The following is a 951-nucleotide window of genomic DNA, read 5'->3' as shown; positions in this document are numbered from 1 at the left end:
ACCGGAATCGAACCTGGGACCTTTCAGTCCGCAGGCCGACGCTCTATCCACTGAGCCAAACCGGTTTCGGCTAAGCCTGGTTTTTCTCTCAACAATGTAGAGCGAGCATGTCAAACTGGCGGCCCCAGAGGCCGCCTGTCTTCTGGTTCAGAGCCCCCTCTCCCCCTCATCAGGGCATCTTGGGATCAGACAGCCCCTTGGGGAGGTCGAGGTTGGACACACCCTGAGACCATGCCCGCCCTCAGTAACTCCCCGTCAGGGTTCTCAGGGAGCAGGCTGGGCCGGGATGTCCTGCGGCTTCAGAAGAGCCACACGGTGGCTGGTTACAAAGAAAGAAGGTTGGAAACCAAAGCCCACGGCAGGCACAGCCCGGCCTGGGGTCCAAGGCCTGGTCTGCAGAGCCCTGCGTCTAGCAGCCCCGGACCCAGAACTAGGGAGGGGGGACCACGGGGACACATGCAGCCTCCAGAGCCAGGCCTTGGTCTCGGGGTGCAACTGCGGTAGGTCCCTTCTCTCTGGCACCCCAGAGCGGGTCTGTGGGTGGGATATTTGGAGCTGCTTGGTCCCCAGACCGTGCTGACCCTGGAAATAGGTGTGGGTCTTGGCCTGCCGCCCCCCTGCCTGCCCTTCGCCCCCACGGGCTCCTTTCTGGGGCCTGGTATGTGAGTCCCGTTGGGATTCCCAGACACCCCATGAACCGGGGCCCCCGCCATCAGGGCCATGGTTTCCCTCCGGTCTGCGCCCCCTCAGCCCCACCCCGCGTAGTGGAAGCCCAGGCCCTGGAGGGCTCTCCCCTCACACAGGCAGCCCGGCCGCCAGCCTCATGGTCTCCTCTCCCCGCAGTGCGTCTGCACGACAGCATCTCGGAGGAGGGGTTCCACTACCTGGTCTTCGACCTGTAAGTGCTCAGCGTCGGGCCTGGGTGGGACCCGGCTTCCCAGGCCTGGAGGG

At 64.8% G+C, this 951-nt stretch overlaps 1 long non-coding RNA gene across 1 annotated transcript in view; it reads left to right on the top strand.

Annotated features, from left to right (window-relative positions):
* The window catches only part of LOC107184180, a 7,856-nt gene extending 6,918 nt beyond the window's left edge, over nt 1-938 (top strand). Inside the window, exon 3 of the long non-coding RNA XR_001515012.1 lies at nt 844-938. This is a non-coding gene — a long non-coding RNA (uncharacterized LOC107184180). The remainder of the gene's footprint in view (nt 1-843) is intronic.
* The last annotated feature ends 13 nt before the right edge of the window (nt 939-951 follow it).

This window comes from Myotis davidii, unplaced genomic scaffold (genome assembly GCF_000327345.1).
Source record: "Myotis davidii unplaced genomic scaffold, ASM32734v1 scaffold1364, whole genome shotgun sequence".
Classification (NCBI taxonomy): domain Eukaryota; kingdom Metazoa; phylum Chordata; class Mammalia; order Chiroptera; family Vespertilionidae; genus Myotis; species Myotis davidii.
The sequence above is the reverse complement of the archived record's forward strand: the minus strand, read 5'-3'. Positions and strand labels throughout refer to the sequence as shown.